Genomic DNA, 21,149 nt, shown 5'->3' on the forward strand with positions numbered 1-21,149 from the left:
ACCCCAGGGCACAGAGGGCACAGTCTTGGGGCCCCTACTTTTTCTTATCTATATAAACGACCTGCCAACTGACATATGCTCTAACATACGCCTATTTGCTGACGATTGTGTTGTGTACCGTCCCATAATCACTCACAGTGATCGCCAACTTCTTCAATCTGACATTGATCGCATTTTAACTTGGTGCAGTAAATGGCTCATGTCTCTTAACGTAAAAAAAAACTTTTTTACTTTCTTTTCACAGGCGTCCCTCTGAACCAACTTTTAAGTACCCAATAGCTAATTCAGAAATTGCAGCAGTATACCACATATAAATACCTTGGCCTTCACTTAACGCATGATCTTAAGTGGACATACCACGTAACTGAAATTTCTAAAGACGCAAATCAAGTTCTGGGGTATTTTCGGCGAACACTACGTCTAGCACCACCATCGTTAAAATCACTAGCCTATGTAGCATTTGTACGGCCCAAACTAGAATATGCATGCGCTATTTGGGACAATAATCAACTTAATCTTTCTAACACGCTAGAAGCAATACAAAACCGCGCCGCTAGATTCATCTTCTCTGCGTATTCTTATCATGAAAGCGTAACGAAACTAAAATGCAATACTCATTTATCAAATTTAGCTAACCGGCGTAGCATCGCAAGACTATCTCTTTTTCATAAATTCTATTATCATCTTTCGCACGAATCTGTTATCATCCCTGCATACCGCATCTCCAGCCGCACGAACCACGAAAAGACAACCCATCTTCCGCAAGCCCGCACATCTGCGCATCTATATTCATTTTTCGTTCGTACAGCAAAAGACTGGAATGACTTGCCTGCCGACGTCGTGCTCCATACAGACCCATCAATGTTCAAAGCATCCCTTGAAGCAATATTATGCCCTGAAACCCACTCCCTCATTTAATACCCCTTCAATGGGGCCTTTGAGGTTGAAATAAATAAATAAATAAATTACATTAATTCTGTCGAGCATCGATTCCTTTTACGCGGTATCGGATTGAAATCTAAAATGATAGAGAATGCATCGTAGTTGAAGACAAAATGAAAACATTGGAATTTTAGCTCTATGTTGTTTCGTACTAGCTGGCTCGATACAGTTGCTGTGTTCTGGATCACACACGTCTCGTGTCTTAAGAACCGATAGTTCTTAACGACATAGGTTTAGCACTTTTTAATTGTATAAAAAACAGCACTGAACTCAATTAGTAATCCATTTTAACCTCTCTTTAATTGAACGGTGAAGCTGAGATTACATTGGCCTGTAGACGCGTGTCGCATCCCGCAAAGCCTTCCATCCGCTCCCTTTGCTGCGGGTTTTGCTTGCTGCGTCGCATTAACGCGCAAGCGTTAGCATAATGTGTTTCAGCAGGTGACACTGGGAGGTTCTTATTGGCACTGGGATAGGTTTTCTACATAATCTAATTGCTGAAGTTGCTATAAATTTGTAGCCTCACATGACTCATTTCCGCGACAAATAAAGCGCGAGCAAAACAATAACGGAATCGCGTACACCAAGGCCAGATTTTAATAGCAGGGAACGGAGCTGTATCGCAGTTATTTTTACTTCGTAGACGCATTAACTTCTCAATAATAACGACCCCCGTTAGGATTCCTTACCAAAGATCTTATAGCTTGAGTCGTTCTTTTTTTTTTTGTTTTTTTTTTTTTTAACCTGGCGTTACAGTGATCCCATTCGTGTTTCTTTGACATCGATGGTACTTTGCTCATTCCCAAGTGTCTGGCCCTTTTATAATCTGGTCGTGTCTCCTTTACAGACTGTAAGCTCAGGTCATTTTGTTATCACGAGTATTACATGAATACCACGACAGACGAATGAAGGGTGGTCGCTTTCCTGCAGTTCAAGATTTGCATTGTCGTGACGCCTGTATACATGTAATCAGGTGTTAATAAAGCCGAGCTTTCGGTGCATCACAGCTTCACAAATTTATGTCGTTAGTGAAATCTCCCAAGCCACGTGATTCTTATCCATGCGATTGCCAAATTCACTTCAAAGTCGCTTATACTCACAAACGTGCCCGAAGAAATTATCCCCAGAATGTGTTTGCATGACGCGCGACGAAAGACTAAGCTAACGACGACGGATCCAGAACGATGATTTGTGATAAGGCGTTTGAGGATGCCGTAACATTTCAGTTAGCGTAAATGCCAAGTAAAGTTGGCTAACCAGTTGCGGTGTCCATTTTTTCGCCTTATTCGAGCATCTTTCTGCCTCCATTGCGTTGGCACTGTTCTTAGTGCAGAAGTGAAAAAAAAAAATCTAATTCCTCGCCATTAGTACGTCACTGTGATGTCACAAATTTTCGTGACGTCACAATGTAACGTGTTTACTTTACATCACAGTTCGCAGGGTGCGCCAAGAAGCTAAAGCCTCGCTCAGAGTCGACACGCAGGCGTCTAAGGGAGTTCCGCTAACACGGGATCCTTCTACCATGCATCGACCACCTACGCAGCGGATATTAAATGAGCGGGAGAGGTCGCTAAAAACAAGTTAAAATATTATTAGAAACGAAAACAATTGTCTTAGATAAAAAACAACATTCATTTATATGCGTAAGTATTGCATTTACTTTCTGGTTCCTTGTTGTTGTCTTTTTTTGTGTGTTTTAATATTGTGGCGTCACCACTCGCAGGGACCCTTTACTTCGTTTGCCATCATCATCGAGTTGATGTCGATGGCAATGGGTTTCGACCCGCGGTTCGTTCTTAGTAATTCGGTCTTATACATCGACATTGGCATAAGCGCCGTGTCTCACATTTTTTCCGATCGGTCATGAGTCATTTGTGCCAGTCTTTTAACATTGCAGCTGTACGCCAGTAGTAGACTAAGTATTACTTCTTAAATAACACTTTGCAAACAGAAACACAATTTGGGCACTTATTCTTCAAGCCTCTGATAAATTGGTTAGGAATATTTCTGGAGCCTCTATATTTATCCAATGTTAACAGAAACACTAAGCCTGTCTCTGTTGATAACTCGCTTCGTTGGCGATTCTTACTCTGTTAGAAATTTATTTCCAGAAGGAAGAAATTTTTTCTTCAGCTTCATTCATACTTATAGAGCCTTCCAGACATCCGTGTTGCACAGTTTTTATATATCTTTATCCAGGTGCAATTTAACACTCATCGATACTCAATGGAGGTTCGCATACCTTTTTGTAATGCTAAAAAAAGAAAGAAAGCCGCTCGAATAAAGAGACTACAGCGTAGCTAAAAAGGAGGAGCACAGGTGACATAAGAGAGGAGCAGCGGTGAAAATCCACGACATTATGCAAAAAAAAAAAAAGAAAAATGAGAACGAAATGCTCAATAAATGCAGTATCTCGACAAAGCGCATAATGGGTCCGCGGCCTATATACGTGACCTGCGGGCAGTTTCATGCAGGGCCCGTGTTTCTGTGCCCTGCATGCATGTCCTCGGATCTCCCTAATGAAAGGACCCCGTATCGTATTTCGTGTCCGAGACACTATCAAGATGGTCGTCCTTCGTTTATCGATCAGCGTTATGTCATCATCTCCTGTCGCTATCTATACTTCGCTATACGGTCGCACTCTCTATCGTATTACCGAACTTTTATCCGCATTACCGGAGCCTAGCTCTTCCATATTTGCGGGAGTGGTGGTGAGCAAAAGCGTTGCATTTCCTGGCCTTCTTTAGTTGTTGTATTCGAGCGCTTAGCTTTATTCCTCCGAGGAGAAAGGTCGAAACAAAAGCCAATTGGTCTCTTGGGTGACTTCCACTGTCTCTACATGGCTTCGCGACAACGGCATATTTTCACGGCCCATGATCCCGTACACGCTTGAATGTTCACCCAAGGGGCACATGATGCCGCTGGATGCGAAAGGAGCAGATAGAGGTCGTTGTCGTGATCGCTCTTGGATACGCAATATTGGTAAGTATTGGTCTCCGGGGATGACATTCTCTGACCCACTTTTTCTATCGTGTTTCTTTTTTCTCTCGTATCTTTGTTTGGATAGCAGAGACGAATGATTATGCTGCTTCGAATTGGACACAGGGGATCCCCATGGAAGGTTTGCACATTTACGTATTTTTATGTTTTTTGCTAAAGGACCTTGAAATACGCTTGCCGTTTGGTAGGTTACAAGAATTCAATAGTATTCATTATTTACACGCCTTTGTATGCGCGCAACTTATTTAATCGCGCCTACAAGTAATGGGGACATTGAGCAGGAGCAGTTAAGCAGCTCTTTTCTTCTCTGCTGCTAAAATTGCGGTACTGAATGGTATCTAACACTTGACCGCGCTAAAGGACATGCCCTACATGCGCCATAGTGGATGGTTTGCTTCATGGCATTTAGCGTCTCAAAGCAACTCAGGCTAATAGGGACGCTGTAGGGGGCGACTCTTGAGGATTTCGATTACCAAGGTTTCCTTGACACCCAAGGACATATCGCAGAGTACTCGGGTGCTTGAGTTGGCCACTGTCAAATTACCGTCGTCGCGGCGGAGCGCCTTAGCCAATGAGCCACCGCGGCGGACCACCACATTGATTGATTTAAATTCCTTGAAGGCGGAGGCACGGAGGGAGCTCGAAAAATTTTACGGACTACAACGAAATAGCCAAGGTGTTCCGCCTAGCTCGCAGAACTCTTCCACCCCCTTGCTCGGGGCTCAGTCGAAAGCAAGCCGTTTTATTCAGACAGCTACAGACGGGCTCACTCCCCAGTCCGTTGCTGATGCATGGAATGTGTCCCGAGACGCACCCGACAGACAAATGCAGAGTCTGCCGAACGGAGACTGCCGGCTTCGCACACATTCTGTGGAATTGTACCCAGTACCAGGAAGAAGCTGCCTGGGAGGATCCCGCCGCGACTGGAAGCAGCCGCAGGGAGCGACAATCAAGAGGAGCAACTCTGGGCCGTCTAGCAGGCCATCAAGGCGCTGGCCCGGCAGGGAACCAGAGAGCCGGCCACGGTGAGCGGGGACCCAGGCCGCGCGGCCGGTGCCCAGAGGACGCCGTAAGCCCCGTCCGGAGCGCGCGCGCGCGAGCGCGCGTTCTACTGCAGGCCCCGAATAAACGTTTTACCAATACAATTGAAAACCTTCTAAATGACGGGATTTGAGCGCCCTTCGTACAATAGCTGACAACGATCGAGTATAAACAAAAACAGTATATTTGTGATACAGAAAAACACCAGTTATGTAATTATTATGTGAATTTCGCTATCGCGGTACAAAACGAAAATTCAATTTTTTGCTTCTCACATTTATAACGGAAATATTATAATCAATTATACAGGTAATTAAAGTCGGAAGGCAGTGTTCAAGCGATTGTTGACTATATAAAAAACGAGAGAATGGTACATTACAAATTTCTGACTAACGTGTAAGGTAACTGCGAATCGTGGGCGACAAATTTGCCGTCGTCAGAAGGTGCTGAGAATTTCTGAGATCGCATCTATATCTTTTGGCTAAATTAAATAAAGATTCCAAGTTGTAACCAAGCCTAAATTTAGAAAAAGTGAACTTGTGAGCGCTTGCTTCTTGATTGCTAATGTGTCGTGCGGCCTTTTTTTGCAATGCATGCTCCTGGTTTAGGTGAGTTTCTGTGGCGTTGCTCCATAAAAGAAAACAATAGTTAGAAAGAAATAGAGCATTGTGTATATACCTTGACTGCAAGCGGTCGTAGAAACCTAAATTTAGCCAGTATGCCAACCATTCTCCCAGATTACACAGGTTATATAATTTATGAAGGCTCGGCGGGGTAGCGAAGTGGTTAAGGCACTCTACTACTGTGCACAAGAATGCGGGTTCAAATCCCGGCCTCGACGGCCGCATTTCGATGCAGCCAAAAAGCAAGAAGCTTGTGTGCTGTGCGATGCCAGTGCACGTTAAAGAACTCCAGGTGGTCGAAATTTCCGATGTCCTCCACTACGGCGTATCATAGCCTGAGTCGCATTGGGTCGCAAAATCTCATACATTAAACCGAACCGAATTTATGTGCTTATTTCATGTCATCTGTTTATGAAATATAAGACAAGTATTTTCATCAAAACCTCTAACTACATGATCTTATTATAAATAATAATATATAAGCATTACATTGCACTTGAGTTTCGATGTGTAAAAAGAATTGCCTACGTTTTGCTAGGAGCAAAGGTGAATGTTGCATACTTGTTTATTTTCATGGAAACCTTTCACAGTTTATTCTATTCGTCATTTGTCGGCGTCTCTGAGTATAACAAGGCTTAAGCTATGCACATAATTACAGCTGAATTTTTGTCGCTTTCATTTGGTTACCGCTGCACGACAGGAAGTTCTCTGCACGAAGATTCATCTTGCACTGAGCCCACAGGTGTTGCCATATTGAGGTTCGTTTTCACTGTATCGCCGCTTCGCAAATACCGATGCGCTCTCAGCATCAAATATTGCACAAACCAGTACCTCCAGACATCTTCACAGCTGCCTGAAGAAAAAAAGAATTGTCAGGAACAATATTGGTCTTAACACTTTCATTTGTTTTTTAACTTCCTTCTCATCTCTTTGCCATATGCCAACCTTGCCTTTAAAATCAGAGTAACTCAGGTTGTTTGATACTTATCAGCACAGGTATTATAAGCAATAGTAGTCTGCGGGTTTAGAAAGCGACAATACAAGGGACAAAGTAATCGAAGCAAAATAAGCAGTTCCCGTGCTGGAACGAAGAAGCGTGCGCAGGCCCTATAACCATGCATCGATCGATGTAGATTGCTTCAGGTTGCAGCTAGTATATGCCTCTCGCCGGCGTCTATGCAAAGATCGTATTACCTTTCTCTCAGCACGTGTAACCGGAGATCTGAGTAGCACTTGTCTGCTCCCATTCGCCCCTTCTGTAGTGGGGCAAGAGGTTTCCACCTGGCCATATTTGCCTTTTGTTTCGGTTTTTCCTGAGCGTGCACCGAGTGGCAAGTTTCACTCGAAGCAGCACCTTTTACTATAGAGCTATTGTAAAGGAGTTCGAGAAAAAAAATGAAACTATATGCGCTGAATTAACTGCTCTCGAGTGGAGCAGCTCTGACCCCATCTCTGAGCCATCGGTGGCATGGCAAATGTTTACAAGCGAGTGACAAGTTCCCACATAGTTCGATGCAATAAAAGAGCTGGTGGTGGTGGTGAAAACTTTTATTGTTCGGAAGAGGTGACACCGGAGTTCCGGTACCGCTCGCAGGCGTCCAGGCAGCCCGATGTCACCCTAAGGGGCAGGGGTTAGTAGACGAAGCGGTTCGTCGCTTCGGTTGCCAGACGGACAATGTTGGCCTGCGTCGCCGGGTCTTCGCTATGAAGCGCGGTCTCCCATGCTTCTGCGTCCTTGAATAAATTGTAGACCGGGGAGTAGCTGCACTCCCAGAGGATATGTTTTAGAGTTCCTATATCTTACCAGAATTTGCAGAATTGGTCCTCCGGATTTGCAATTTGCGTAAGGTATCTCCATCTGGGAAACATGTGGTTCTTGGCTTGCAGGCGGCGCCAGGTGACTGCCTCTGTGGACGTGAGGGACCTATCCGGGGGTGGATATTTTCGCCGACATATCTTGTAGTGCTCGATGACTTCGTTGTAGGTCGCGAGCGTCTCGACCTTAAAGTTAGGTTGAGGCCGACGTCCCTCCCGGATAATGAGCGCTCGGGTAAGGGTGTTGGCCGCTTCGTTTCCTGGTATGTTAGTGTGAGTGGGGGCCCAGGTTAGGGTGATACCTCTGTCTATGTTGCTTTTCGATAATATGTTCAACGCGTAGTATGATATTTTGCCTTTGCCGAAATTCCTTATTGCCGACTTGCTGTCACGGATGATCACCTTCTCGTCCGTACTAACGCACGCTAGGGCGATCGCAGCTTCCTCCGCTGCCGTGGCGTCTACTCCGCTTGTATATATCTTGCCTTGCTTTATTCCGGACCTGTCAACTACCACCGAAACGGAGTTCCCGTGATCGTCAAAAGTGGCGTCTGTGTAGGCAACCGTCTCGGGTGGCATTATGCTTAGTTTTGTTACCAAGTGTTTGGCTCTGTGCTGGCGTCTTTCCTCATTGTGTCGTGGGTGCACGTTCGTGCACGGTGAGACAGTGAGGGCTTCCCTAATTTTGGACTCAATGTGGAACGCCTGGTATTTAGTGCCTCTGTTCCCTTATAGTCCTACCCAGCTTAGAATCTGCTGTCCTGTCTCGTTTAGGCTTAGGCGTCCGAGGCCTGATGGTTAGTAGTTCTGACTTCGTCGGGGAGCAGCTCAGCCCCTCACTTTTGGCATGAAGGTATATGATGTCGGCTGCCCGCTGGAGCCTTTCCTCGATAGACGTATCGCTGCCCTTATTGAGCCAAACGTTCACGTCGTCTGCGTAGACGCTCGTTTTTAGCCCTTCGATGTTTCCTAATTTGCGCGGGAGGTCTTTCATAACTAGACTAAATAGGAAGGAGGATAAGATGGCCCCTTGTGGGGTGCCCGTGTTTCCTAATTTAATCTCTTCCGAGCTAAGCTTCTGCATGTGTAGAGTTGCTGTTCTGTCTTTGAGAAATGATTTGACGTAATCGAAGGTCCTCTTCCCAACGCTAATATTTGACAGGCCGTCAAGGTTGGCCGAGTGGCTGACATTATCAAACGCTTTGGTTAAGTATATGCCCAATAGTGCTCTTGTATCTTTGGTCTTTTGTTTGTCGATTATATCGTGTTTGAGCCTTAGCATGTTATCTTGAGCGCTAAGGTGCGGTCTGAAACCTACCATCTCGTGGGGCCAGATGCTGTTTTCTTCCACGAATCGAGTTAGTTGCGTCTGAATCACCTTCTTCATTAATTTGCCTAGACACGAGGTCAGTGAAATTGGCCTGAGATTTTTTATACCCGGGATTTCGCCCTTCTTATGGATTAAAATTATGTTGGCATGTTTCCAGTGTTTAGGGACGTCCCCGGATTCCCAAACTTTGTTAAAATATGCTGTAAAGGGAAGTATAGAGTTGTCGTCTAAGTTCCTAAGCATGCCGTAGGTTATCTTGTCTGGCCCAGGCGCTCTGTTTCTTTTGAGGTCAAAGAGCTGTGTTATCGAGACGAGAACGAAGAAGAGGCAAGATGCACGCAAATGTTTGCGTGCTTCCCGCCTCTTCTTCACCCTTGTATCGATAAAGAAAGCTCTTTTTTTAATCGAATTGTGCACCAAATTGTCCGGCAAATTCTACAACTACTCCCTGATAGTCGCGCTGGGCCGGAAATAAATGTGGTGTGAGATTTCTGTCGTGGGTTTAGTTATCTACGCGGCTTCTGTGAAACAACGCTTCCTAATGAATGTAGGCCTGCGGTGGGGCCTCGAATGTGGCTATCTCAAGTGGATACTGGTTAACTGCTTTATCGAGAACTTTTGCGAGTTTTAAAGCCGTATTAGTCGACGCTCTTTCTTTTTTTTTTAATTTCTCCCACATCCCCTCGCTCTTGTATTATTTACACAGATGCAGCTGTAACCCTAAAAGGTGGTTCAGTTGCTTTTATAAGCTCAACGCACCCCACCTGAACACCAATCGAAGTTACCTTACCGACGCCAAATCAACTCTTGCCTTCGAAATGCAAGCTATCTTAAACGCCATAGAAGCGTTACCACCCTACGTTTAAACAAGTACACATAATGACTCATTCTAAAGAAGCCCTAAAACATTTAAAGAAAGTCCATGGCACTCTTAGGGTCGCACAGACTATACATGCTGCTTGTCACCGTTACCCAGTGACTATAATCATTCACTGGGTTCAAGACAACAAAAATTAGAATACCATAACAGCAGACGTGCTTCCTCATGCAGCAGATGTGTCGCAACCTATTCATGATTCCTTGCCACCGGATCCACTCCTGACCCATTTGACATCATCAGCATCCCTCAGGCAGCGTACACGTGCTCTAATTCCCCCGTGTACGTACCGCCTTCCCCCCAATCTAACAAGGGTGGAGGAGGTATCTCTGAGACGGCTGAGAGTCGGAGTGGCCCTTACGCCCGCCGTTCGACACCAGTGGCAAAGTACTACTATTCTAGTTCCCGACAAATGCCCACACTGCGAAGAACCCGCTTGCGACACCACTGTCCGGCATCTAATATGGACATGCTCAGGAACTTCGCATATACGAAAGATCATTTTACAAAAAGCTGGACTTTCACCGAGTAATGACTCTCATTTCCACTTATGGATAACAAACAACATTTATGCACGCAGTTTGTGTGACTTCTTGCACATGGCTGCACTCCACACATTCCTGTGACTCTACCACCCCCTTTTTTATGCCGTGTGGCAAACTCCAGCGCCATAAATGAATAACAGTCCCAAGAATCGACGTCGGCACCTTGCGCTCACTGCTCAGTAATGCTCACGCCACGGTGGCTCACGCCATGAACCTTTCCGCCTATATCCCCCAACCCCAATTTCCCTCGCCCCGTGGTGACGAGTGTAACCAAGCACTACTGTGCCCTTGCCGACGCAACAAGGAGTGCCACTGCGCTGCGCTCCCAACTAGTTTTCAACTCCGGCTTTCTCGCACCATCTGTCCCTTCGGCATTCTCTTGGCGCCTTGTATCCTGCTGCTTGGAGAATGGTTGCCATGGGATAGCCGCACTAAGTGACCCTGCTACACACGAGGTCTCAGACGCTCTCTCCTTTTACCGATTCGTTACGCTGGCTTCGGCTTGCCGCTGTCGCTTTTGCTTTCGCTGCAGCACTCTACTTTGTTGTGTATTGAAGTAGTGGCGTACTTTATTAAAAGTAATTTCAAAAGGAATTCATTACTTTTGCTCGAAATTACTACCAAAAGTAATTCATTACATTACTGAATTACAGAGCACAAAACTAACTAATTTCATTACAAATTACCGATGAAAGTAATTAAATTACAGTAATTTCATTACTGTAATTCAATTACTGCCATGTTTGGTAGTGGTTCGAGCTTTATAAGACCCAGAATGCGCCTCATGCAAAAGTACTCGCCATACCTGACCCATGATGCGGCACACACCTGCTTCGAGCTGGAAAAACCTCACGGGCACAAAAACAGAAACATTCTTTATGATCACGTCACATACGTGAGCATCAAGGCTGTAAAGCATTTAAAAGCAAATATCGATTGCGCGAAGTGTGGCCAGACAATTACGCGTCCATAAAAAGTGCAGTTCTCTGCAACAGGAAATGGAAAAGCCTGCAATGGCAGTTGCGGATTAGTGAAACAACAGTCATCCCTTAACATCCAGGGAACAGGCAGCGTGATTGTGATATATTCACTGTCTGAAACGGTCCCTTGTCATCAAGGCTGAAGAACGTGCAAGTAGTCCTTGAGCTTGGGGACAAAGTTCAGCAATTACTTGACAAAAAAAAAGTGAGTGTAATATTCATGCACATGAAGTTATTTGCACAAGGCGCCATAATGCCAAGAGGGAATTACCTTTGGCCCACAAAGGAAATGAAATAATTTTGAAATTGTTTCGCGCTTCCATCTCGCTCTCTGCAGTCCCAGTAATCTTTGTGCACTTCAGCTCAGAATTCTTTTGAAATGTATCCTTTATTTTTCCTAAAAACAAGAAGTTGCATCCTGGAAATTATTAAGGGATAAAATCGTCTACGAACCTATTGACAGGGACCGAATAACCTTCGAAACTGACCGTCAGTGACAAAGCGTACATAGAATGATGTACAGAAGTACACAATGGCCATATTCAAATTACCAGCAGATGTCAGGAGTACAATTACAGATCTAAAGCAAGGGTGAAACAGTTAATTTCAAGAATACCAAGCAGGCAGGATCAACATCCCAAATCGGGCTGAACCTCTACAGTCGAAAGGGAAAACGGTCTACATTTAGACAACATTTACTAATGCATATCCTGGTACATTTACGATACCCGTTCAGTGATAGGAAAACTTAATCACGAAAATATCTGCATTTATATATTGAAACGGTTTTCTGCTCATGCTTTAATTTCATGTCATTTCGATTTGCATGTCAAAACTCAGAGCATGCACTGTGCAAAGAAAATAACGTTTTGGTTATCTACTCAGGGTCTCGATTGCGTCTCAAACCTGGCATTTCGCAAATTTATTACAACTACGGACGGATTAGAAGCTGCGTCGCGACCTCCATCAAGGTGCTTTTCCCAATGCTGGTGAAGTGACAAGTTATAGCTCTTGTAACTTAATAAACAAGAAAATAATGCAACATGTCTTTTTATATCCTTTCTTGCTTACGTCTTAGGTATTGTTTGAAAAATATTGAGCAAAATTAGGACCGGGTTCTTATAATCGATTTTTGAAAAGACTTCAAAAAGTCAAAAATGCAATATATAGCATAATATTTTTGATGCTTTCTATTGGTATATAACAATTGAAGCTAATAGGCGTGAGTATTGCACAAGTGCCTATACGCTAAAAAAATTGAAGAAGGGCGTCTAGTCGTGGAGAAAAAAATTCGTAAGCAAGGCCTATTTCTTGTAAATGTAGCCTTTGAATTTTTTCCTTGGAAGCAGTAACTTCATAAATGGCAGAAAGACGCCTAACCTACTCTTTGCCACCTGCAGTTTGAGTGCACAGATTGTATTACCCATTGCTTGAATGGCTTTACTTGTTTACATCATTGCAAAATCCGGACACAGCGATGCGTGCGAAAAGTTTGCCTGTGGCGAGACATCGTATTTTTTCTCCCGTACCTATATTAATGTTAGGAAAAAAATATTTGTACGGTTCACATAGTACTACGAGCATAATATGTTAAAAACAAAAATTGCTTAAATCTATAAAATTAGGCAGTTTGATCTCTCGTGAAATCATCCCACCACATATTTTCAACGGCATCTCAAAATCATCAGCGAAGTATGGCTAATTAATTTAGATGTATGAGCTGAGAAGAACGAGGAAACGGAAAAACATGTCTGCCTCAATACTCCAGCTGAACCAGAACCTGGAAGAAATACAGAGCATTGCGAAACAGGAAGTGACGGGAGACGGAATAACAGAAACGGTACAGCCATAGGAGCGCTGCACATAAAGAAATCGAGAATGAATTACCACTGAATAATTCAATTCAGCGCTCAGGCCTCCCTTCCCCGAATGTGGAAAGCGCTTTCGTCAGATCCACGTGTCACTGGTAGTTTTTTCGTCTACCTGGGCGATTGACTGCAGAAAAAAAAAAAATAGAGGCTCAAGGGAAAACAAAAATCTTACAATAACCAGCATCGAAGACTTTCCATGAATAAGCCAGACATGGCTACTTGAGACGATGAGCAAACGGCGGAATGGCGCAGTGGCGACACTCGTTGAGCATTCCTATACAGTGACCGAGACAAATGCGCCGAGGTGAAACGCGCAGTGCTTAAAAAAAGTGAATGTATTGAGAAAAAAGATTCGTACAATTGTCGATTGCCTTAGTGACACAGCTCTGGCGCTTTCAGACAAGTGCCAACGCTATTCCGCAAGACAAATGGAACGTCTGCTCCACAAAAGCTTCGAACTCCAATAAATCCAAGTCTAGAGTGCACTGCAATGAGGTTCCCGATGAAACGGATAGGAAAGAACAGGGTCGACACGCCTGCAGAAACAGACCACTTCGTTGCATTGCGCCACTCACAGCATGAGAGTGCGTCGCCACACAAGAAAGTGGTCAGTGCCTCAGGTCCAGCAGGCCTAACAATTCGAATGGCATCGTCTTTCTGTTTGCAAAAAGAATTGTATTAAGCGCCGCAGCAGACCTGTGCCTTGCATACTGCTTTATCTGTGTCCCTGCGCTTTCCACTTTAGATTGGGCAACGCACAGGCACGTTTCATTTTTTTTTTTTTAATTCGCTCCTCAGGCACGAAGCTCCATGCCTTTTCAGCCACTGTGTATCTTTTACTTTCGCAATGCATTTGTGCGCGAACAGCAGCGATAAGCGAGGGAACAAAAACATCCAGAATCTATTCAAATTGTAGGGTCACATCGTTTTGTCCGGGTTTTTAATCCGCTCTTTTGCAGACAGCGTCTTCTCTTCTCCAAAGATGTTTCGTCTATATAGGAATTGATTGAGTTGCGCATTTCCCTGCAGCAGAATTTCTGGTGAACAAATGGAAGTATTTACCTCTTATGTATATAGACACTCTATTGCTCTGGGTAGCTTATTACCCAATATGAGGTCTGAAGCTAAGGAAAAAAATATTGTGGAAGAAGGCCAGGTCGAGAGACGGCAATGTCGAGACGGCAAGGCAAGGGCTGCCGTGTCTGGCGTTTATTCCGATGGACAGAACGCAAGCGCGTGCCAGAGCCGGCGCCGCGGGACGGTGATGATGGTATGTACAAGAGGAAGAAGAAGATCATGGTATATACAAATGAAAGAAGATCCGTGGAGGGCTCACAATGTATATAATTTTGCCGATACTGTGTATAAGCATCTATTGGGAGGCTTCATAACATATCGAAGAAAAATGGGAACTTTAAAGCAAAACAGTGAAGCAAATATACAAACATAATCATACTAAGACGGCAGTGCTTGGTTTCTGGGGTTTAACGTCCTAAAACGACTTAGGCTATGAGAGACGCCTTAGTGGAGGGGTACGGAAATGTCGACGAGCTGGGGTTCTTTACCGCGCACTGATATCGCACAGCACGCGGACGCCTTGCTTTTCGCCTTCATCGAAAAGCGACCGGCACGGCAGAGATTCGATTCCGCGTGAAAATTGTGGTAACGTAAAAATAGGAAATACATGCAAAGCGGTTAAGCCGAAAGTATATAGGTGCGCTGTGGCGGTACGTTACCAAACGTGATGTGTGACGCACGGTAGACTGTACAGTGCAGACTGGTCCAGCGTTTTTCGTGATTGGCGTGTACTGAACCTCACAGAAAGTACGAGGCTCCTTCATATCCCAAAATTAGTTAGTTTCTTAGACCTCCCTTAAGTATAGTGCTCTAGAATATTGGGCAGTGTGACGACCGGCGCCGGAGAGCGGGCCGCTTTTGCGATGACAAGAACCGACTCCCGCGAGAGGGCACGACGTGCAACAGGGGTGCCACGTCCGCCGCTCGGCGCGTAGCGGCCGCGGGATAGCGGGGGCACAGAGGAGGGGTGCGGTTCTCTTTGGTGCGATTTTCTGACGCTACGCAATTAGTGTGATAATTAATAAAGAGGCGACTTATTCCAGGTGCTTAAACTGATCCCTGCCGTTCTTTTACGTCTATCTGGAGACATCGTGCACGCTTGGGTTGTCCTTCGGAGCAGCGCGCGATGTTTGAATCGTTAACTGAAACTCAACATTTTTTCCTGCGGACAGTTACAAATCGTCCAGATCAGCAATTTGTGCTTAATGTTTGCAACGAATCGTGGTGTTTTGCATTCGTTTTTCCCGTAAGGGAGTAAAGGCTACTGCCCAGGAGCGCTATTAACACGCGGAGAAAAACAGTGTACATATGCGAATCAAAGCTTGTGCTTCGTAAGGCCTCTTTATGAACACCTATTTTTTACAAACCTTATTTACGAACACCTGCTTACATTTTGCAGCTTGCGCTTATTACTACATATCAACGTTTATCTTAAATCGCCAGTAATCTGTAATATATCTCTTTAATAGGTGTTCTTTATGTGCCCTAATCACCGCTTATATAAATTACAAATACAGTGTGCGAGCAAAACACATTTATTCACTACCGTACTAATTTAAAGCACTGTGGTATTTACCGGCAAAAAAAAAAAACAATAAACAAGGTATACGCGACTCAAGCATTTATTCTTTGTTCGTGATTAACGTTAACATTACCTATGGGGCTGAAACGTGGAGGCTAACCAAGAGAGTTCTACTTAAGTTGAAGACAACCAGAGGGCTATGGAACGAAAAATGGTAGGGGTAACATTAAGAGATAGAAAGCGTGCAGAGTGGGTCAGAGAAATAACTCAAGTTACCGACATTCTAGTAGAAATTAAGAAGAAGAAATGGACATGGGCAGGACATGTAGTGCGAAGAGAGGATAACCGATGGTCGCTGAGGGTATAACAAACTGGTTTCCAAGGGAAGGAAAGCGTAGCAGGGCGACAGAAAGTTAGGTGGGCGGATGAGATTAAGAAGTTCGCAAGGGTCAAGTGGATGCAGCTAGCACAGAACCGGGTTAAGTGGAGCTAGAAATATGGGAGAGGCCTTCGCCCTGCAGTGGGTATAATCAGGCTGATGATGATGATGATGATGATGATGGACATATACGTATATCACGGACATTTGTTTGCGTGCACTAACCAAAGGGTGACCCAGCTGTTTAGATGAAACAAAAAACAAACAAACAAAAAGTCAAGTACAGTTACGGCATTACTTTAAATAAAATGTGAAAAATTAAACCTGTCACATACGTAATACGTTCATAGTGAGCACTTGAGTGCGGACGCTTCACTGGCATCAAATGGTACAGAGCAAACAAACAAAAAATAAAAGCACTGATAATTGCACGTCGAATTGGCAGGTATGATGCAGTTCTTGGCGCGCACCGAGAGAAAGCGGAAAAATGCAAAAAACATGACGAGCACCTAATACGCAAGCAATTAATATTGTCACGGTGTTGGCGACAGGGGGTAGATTAACAGAGCCGGTACAGGTAGAATCACACGGTCCAAGGTTTAGATACGTCCTGCGAGTCCGGAGCCGATTCACTTCAACGTCGTCTTTCACTCTGAGCGCCCCCTGGCATTCCTCCCTCCTTAAGCGTAACGCACACAGTTACACGTGCACACAAGCGTACAAAAGCAACCTCCCCCCCTCAAAAAAAAGTTTGTAGATGTAGTTTGTCAGTCACCGTGCAAAGTACGGCTTCAGTCGCAAGACATGAACTGTCTCTGGACGAGGTAGCCGACGGCCTGTGTGCTCTGATCCATCCGGGAGCACCTCGTAATTGACATTACTGATGCGTCGCACGATTTTATACGGTCCGAAGTAGCGGCAAATTAGCTTGTCTGAAAGGCCGCGGCGTCGAACAGGAGTCCACACCCACACCTGGTCCCCGGTGTTGTAGGAAGCTTGTCTGTGGCGGAGGTTGTACCGGCGTGAATCCCTGTCCTGTTGCTGGGTGATGTGGACGCGTGCTAGTTGGCGTGCTTGCTCAGCATCTTGGGCAAACTGCTCGGCGTCAGAAGAAAGTTCGGTATCTGTTTGGTAAGGGAGCATTGCGTCCAGCATCGTCCGAACCTCCCTGCCGTAAACGAGGCGAAACGGCGTGAAACGTGTAGTCTCTTGGACTGCCGTATTGTATGCGAACGTCACATATGGTACGATCGCATCCCAAGTCTTGTGCTGGGCGTCGACGTACATCGTCAGCATATCCGCGATGGTCTTATTAAGCCTTTCCGTCAGCCCATTGGTCTGCGGATGGCAAGCAGTAGCTTTTCGATGCGCCGTACCACTGAGATGAAAGACTTCGGCCATCATTTTTGAAGTAAAGGCAGTCCCTCTATCAGTAATAATACAGGTAGGAGCACCGTGCCGTAGTATGATCTGGTGTACAAAGAAATGGGCAACTTCAGACGCTGTACCACTAGGTAACGCTTTGGTCTCGGCATAGCGAGTCAGATAGTCTGTGGCGATGATTATCCAACGGTTGCCACCAGAGGACCGAGGGAAAGGACCGAGAAGGTCCATGCCGACTTGATCAAATGGTGCTCGTGGTGGTATTATGGGCATGAGGAGGCCCGCAGGCTTTGATTGCGGAACCTTCCGACGCTGACATTGCCGACAGCTCTTGACATAGCGCTTAACAACAGTGGCAAGGTTGGGCCAGTAGAATGTCTGTCGTATCCTAGCAAGTGTGCGAGAATAGCCCAAGTGGCCAGATGTTGGTTCATCGTGGCACGCGGAAAGGATTTCCTCTCTCAGAGCTGTGGGTACCACGAGGAGGTAGGTTCTTGACTCGGATCTAGAGTTCTGCTTATAAAGCACACCACCTCTCAGGCAGAAAGTTGAGAGGCTCCGAGAAAAGCACTTAGGTATGGTGGCTGGCTGACCTTCTAAATAATCAGTCAGTGCTCGTAAATCTGGATCTGCACGCTGCTGATGTGACATATCTGAAGCATCAACAGCTCCGAGGAAACTGTCAGCGTCATCCGTGTCTGGTGGAGCGAGCTCGACAGGCGCGCGGGAGAGCGTGTCAGCATCTTCATGCTTAAGTCCGGACTTATAAACAATAGTGAGATCGAACTCCTGTAGGCGAAGGCTCCATCGCGCCAGGCGGCCGCATGGGTCACGCAGGTTGGCCAGCCAACACAAAGAATGGTGGTCAGTGACAACTTTAAATGGGCGACCATAAAGATAGGGGCGAAATTTCGCAGCAGCCCAAATAATGGCGAGGCATTCCTTTTCAGTAGTTGAATAGTTCGTCTCGGCGCGGGATAAAGTACGGCTGGCATAGGCGATGACTCGTTCAACACCCTCTTGACGTTGCACGAGAACCGCCCCAAGGCCAATGTTACTGGCGTCGGTGTGTATTTCTGTCTCCCCCTGCTCATCGAAATGGGCCAGAACAGGCGGCGATTGGAGACGGAGACGCAGCTCGGCAAAAGCAGCTTCTTGTTCGTGCGTCCAAACAAAAGGGGTGTCTCCCCGGGTGAGCTGAGTCAGCGGTTCAGCGAGATCAGCGAAGTTATCGATAAAACGCCGGTAGTAACTGCACAAGCCGAGAAATCGGCGAACAGCTTTCTTGTCACGTGGAATCGGAAATTCCGCAACAGCAGCAATCTTGTCAGGGTCGAGAAGTTTAAGCTCTCGGTAGCCAAAGTGGCATTTCTGTGGCTTAAGTGTCAAGTTAGCGGATCGAAGGGCTTCGAGTACTGACCGCAGGCGCTGAAGATGTTGTGCAAATGATTCTGCGAAGACCACCACGTCATCTAGGTAGACTAGACAACACTGCCATTTAAGGCCGGCGAGGACAGTGTCCATCATCCGCTGAAATGTGGCCGGCGCGGAACACAGGCCGAAAGGTAGAACTTTAAATTCGTAAAGGCCGTCGGGTATGACGAAGGCCGTCTTCTCACGATCTCGCTCATCGACCTCAATCTACCAGTAGCCACTTTTTAGATCGATGGACGAAAAATACTTTGCACGCCGAAGGCGGTCGAGAGAGTCGTCAATCCGCGGCAAGGGGTAGACATCCTTCTTGGTTACGGCGTTCAGTTTGCGGTAATCGACGCAAAAACGTAACGTGCCGTCTTTCTTTTTAACTAGAACGACCGGGGAGGACCACGGGCTATTGGAAGGCTGGATAACCTCATCTTTGAGCATTTCCTTAACTTGTGACCTAATAACTTCGCGCTCGGTCGAAGAGACGCGGTAGGGGTGCTGGCGGATTGGGCGCACATTATCGAACGTCACGATCTGGTGCTTGGCGATGGGAGTTTGATTCACTTTTGACGACGATGCAAAACACTCTTTGACAAATCTGGTTTTGGCGACAGGGGGTAGATTAACAGAGCCGGTACAGGTAGAATCACACGGTCCAAGGTTTAGATACGTCCTGCGAGTCCGGAGCCGATTCACTTCAACGTCGTCTTTCACTCTGAGCGCCCCCTGGCAATATAATACCGAAATCAAATGCGGACATAATGCCTGTTTATTCTTTGAGTGTGTGGTATGAAATATGAGTAATCGACTGGATATACTTGCAATTACTGCTTACCGGACTATATATAATCGGGCTACTTGCCGCGGGTGCTCTTTGCAATACTAAACAGAGTATAATTGTTAACAAGGTTAAATATTACGCGTGAAATACTTCCAAGGGATTTTAATTATTTTACCTTTGGAAACTCTAGTCGTCATTCGCTTACTTCGCAAAGAGCGAAGCCGCAAAAACACATTAAATTTCATTGCTTCAAGTGGGAGCTTTTCTGGTGCTCCAAGTAGGTAAACTTTTTGAACCTTCACATTTTACAGGAAGTTTGCAAAATCTGAAGTGCAAATTGCAGTCGAAAAGGACCGTGCATCCGAGCCAAATGTTTGAGTAAATTGCGACCTAGCTTCGAACCTATAGCGCTATTTTTGTTCGTGGTGAGAAACCGTGCCGGCCTCACAACCTCTCTTTCGCAGAAGGATGATCTAGCGGAAGCGGGAGCCTCTGCGCCCTCTATTTTCCGTCGTTATTTCTTTTTCAAAGCTATTCATTTTTTTTTATTTGTATGTACATAAAACAGGACTAGAGCTATCTTCTGGAGGCAATGACTTGTATATTACCGGTGGCTTGCGCACACTAGAATGGAAACATTTTCTTGCAGAATTAGGTCATCTCTACCTCCATGCGGGGTAGTCCACATTTAATTCATTCCAACTGAATTCCGACTTCTCTTGTGGCTTCAGTGACGTACTGTAGTAGGCATAGTTGGCGTGGGAAACACCGGAATGTACCATTTTGGACTGTTTTGATGATGGGGTTACTGTGACCAGTTTAATTTAGTCAGTACTCGAACGCACGTGTTGTATGTTTCACTTCTTCATACATCCTGCCTTCACACTGCCCTCTTTTCAAATCGACTACATTTCTGGACGTGAATTAGGTGCTTTATGAATGCTAAAGCAAGCTGTACGGTGAGTGAAGCGTGCTGTGCGAGTCGTACGCCGGCCCTCTCCAAGCTGTTTTCTTCGGAGCCAACTCCTGTCATGTTACTTCCCCGAGGTGTTGCCGACGGCCAAAATGGAATATAAATTAGGTGATTGCTTACAGTACTGAGCACCGTTAACCGGCATATTAGTAAAATCTTGTCGCGAACAGCTTGAGACGACGCACATGCAAACAAGAACGTACAGACCGCGCGGTATCCGCCCCGCCGCTCAGCGCGCATACGCGGGCGCCCGGACGGTTGACACACCAGTTGCTGGTGGCGCCCTCTGCGCTGCGGAGCCTCCGTCATCGCAAAAGCGGCCCCTTGCTCCCATGCATTTCGCGGCGCGGTCGACACACTGCCCAATCTTCTAGAGCACTATACCTTAAGAGGAGAATTGCTAAAGCCTACCCTTCGTCTCCTATATTCTTCGGCTTGAGACGACGCACATGCAAACAAGAACGTACAGACCGCGCGGTATCCGCCCCGCCGCTCAGCGCGCATACGCGGGCGCCCGGACGGTTGACACACCAGTTGCTGGTGGCGCCCTCTGCGCTGCGGAGCCTCCGTCATCGCAAAAGCGGC

Source organism: Amblyomma maculatum, chromosome 1 (assembly GCF_055883805.1).
Source record: "Amblyomma maculatum isolate TAMU_Amacu chromosome 1, ASM5588380v1, whole genome shotgun sequence".
Classification (NCBI taxonomy): domain Eukaryota; kingdom Metazoa; phylum Arthropoda; class Arachnida; order Ixodida; family Ixodidae; genus Amblyomma; species Amblyomma maculatum.